Raw genomic sequence first — 3,049 nt, 5'->3', positions numbered from 1 at the left:
GGTAGATGCTGGGTGACCTGAGCTCTCACAGCGCCAGGCGTCGATATTAGCGGCGGAAAGAAGTACTACTCCGAAAAAGACGCGAAATACAAAATTGGACTTGCGAACATTTTTGGACTTAAACGCAATTTGCAGACATGTTCGTATGTACCGTTGTTCGTAAGTTGAATGTTCGTAAGTAGGGGAGCGTCTGTACATAGTTCACAGTCTAGCTTTGAATGCTCTGTTGACGCCAACATTTAGCGGCAGGATTTCTTTTGTAAATACAGCCGAAATGACGGCCAGCACCAAAGTAGTGTGGTCCCCGTCACACTAACTGTATTGAAGAACTGGGTGTATTCAGAACTCTATATCCCAGCAGTCACTGCGCAGTACTTTATCTACGGGAAAATAGTAGAGTCGGGGGCTAGTTTCCGTAGTTGTCCTATCGACTGATTTATTTTATTTTATCGTGATAAAATTTTTAGTATTGGTCCATATATAAAGCGCACTGGATTATACGGCGCCCTGTCTATTTTGGAGAACTTTTTTGACTTTTATGCGCGCCTTATAGTCGTGAAAATACGGTATATTATATATGGATACACATCGAAATGCAATCGCGCTGGCTACCGGAAGCAGCCTATTTCCGGGTTCCGGTGCGCAGTGACTGCTGGGAAATATAGTTCTTGCACGCTACAACCACACGCTAAAAACACATTTTTTTTAAAAGCAACGGAAGCTAAACTGAGTTCGGTTGTACTTTATTTAGACATTTTACAACTTACTCACGTCATCATCACCCACAAATCCATCAAAGTCCTCATTTTATGTGTCCGAATTAAACAATTCCCCAAATGAGTCTTCCAAAACGCCGGGTCCAGCGTTTGTAGTTCTCAAGCCTCCGGGAATGACGGCAAGCTCAGAGTTAATATATATAATATATACCGTATTTTCACGACTATAAGGCGCACCCTCAATGAATGACACATTATATTTTTTTTCCATATATAAAGCACACTGGATTATAAGGCGCCCTGTCTATTTTGGAGAAAATTTAAGACTTTTAAGTGCGCCTTATAGTCGTGAAAATACGGTATATATATATATATATATATATATATATATATATATATATATATATATATATATAGTTCGCAGTCTACCTTTGAATGCTCCGTTGACGCCAACATCTAGCGGCAGGATTTCTTTTGTAAATACAGCCGAAATGATCATACTGGGTGTATTAAGAACTCGATATCCCAGCAGTCACTGCGCAGTACTTTATCTACGGGAAATAGTAGAGTCTGGGGCTGCTTGGCGTAGTTGTATATATATATATATATATATATATATATATATATATATATATATATATATATATATATATATATATATATATATATATAGTTCACAGTCTAGCTTTGAATGCTCTGTTGACGCCAACATTTCTTTTTTAAATATAGCCGAAATGACGGCGAGCACCAAATTAGTTTGCTCGCGCGCCGTCATACTGGGTGTATTGAAGAACTGGGTGTATTAAGAACTCGATATCCCAGCAGTCACTGCGCAGTACTTTATCTACGGGAAGTAGTAGAGTCGGGGGCTGCTTGCCGTAGTTGTCCTATCGACTGATTTATTTGATTTTATCGTGATAACAATTTTAGCATTGGTCCATATATAAAGCGCACTGGATTATAAGGCACCCTGTCTATTTTGGAGAAAATGTTAGACTTTTAAGTGCGCCTTTTAGTCGTGAAAATACGGTATATACATGTATGTATATATGTATATGTTTATATGTATATATATATACACACATACATATATATATATATATATATATATATATATATATATATATATATATATATATATATATGTATATGTACACCTACACGTACATATGTATATTTATAATCCATACCACCTATCCTCGCAAGGGTTGCGGGGGCCTATCCTATCAGACTTTGGGCACAAGGCAGACTCCACCCTAAACTGGTTGCCAGTCAGCCATAGGGCGCACAGACAACCAATCACATGCCCAATTATACCACCACCAACCGAGAATGGACTCCACGCTTGCCTGCACCAAAGTCAGACGAGTGAACCCCTCATTGCGTCGATTGCGATCGACCAGTTGATCATCAAGGTACCAGTGGTAGATCGCCTGAGAGTAAGATTTGATCCAGTCTGTTAGGTTCCTGGGGGCCGGAACAAGCTTTTGTTTGTAGCGTGGCATCGCAATGTGCCCACCGCAATACTCACACTTTTCTTTGAACATGCTTATCTGACTCAATTAACAATCATTAAGCTCATCAGGATCCAACTGTGATGCCGACCGCGTGTCACAGCTACTTGTTATGGCTTCCCTTTGATGTTGAAAAGCTTCATTTTGGCGCTCTTTGTTGTTAATCACGTGTCTGAGCTGCCCTGCCAGCGAACTCAGTGCAAGTCAAATAATGAAAAAACGTGTGCCCTATAGCTCAGAAAATATGGTATTCAACAAATGACAGAGCACAAAGAAACTGACAATCATTCACGCACGCAATCATACCACCACCAAACGAAAAATGAACCCAGACTGCCCGCACCAAAGTCAGGTGGAAAAACCACTATACCCCCAGGTAGCCTCTATACACGTTATTAAAAACAATCATGCATGTAATCCAAAAAAATATGGTATATAATTACCATTCTGTCATAAATATCTGTAATTTATATACAGTCATACCTCTACTTACGAATGCCTCTAGGTGCAAAATTTCCAGGTTACAAAAGCATTTTATATGCAAATGAGTGCCTCGAGATAAGAAAAATATACAAGTTATGAAAACCCCCAAAAAGTAAATGTATTCCTTATCCGTTATTTTATTTTGAAAATATTGTCGCGGATGCATTGATTCTCGCATTAAATGCTCACTCCACCACATACAGTAAGACTTTGACATATAAGTGCCACAACATACGAGCAATTTGAGATACGAGTAAAATCTCATCTCATCTCATTTTCTGAACCGGTTTATCCCCATTAGGGTCGCGGGAGGTGCTGGAGCCTATCCCAGCTGAA

This window comes from Stigmatopora argus, chromosome 7, assembly GCF_051989625.1.
Source record: "Stigmatopora argus isolate UIUO_Sarg chromosome 7, RoL_Sarg_1.0, whole genome shotgun sequence".
NCBI lineage: Eukaryota > Metazoa > Chordata > Actinopteri > Syngnathiformes > Syngnathidae > Stigmatopora > Stigmatopora argus.
Note: the sequence above shows the minus strand (reverse complement) of the source record.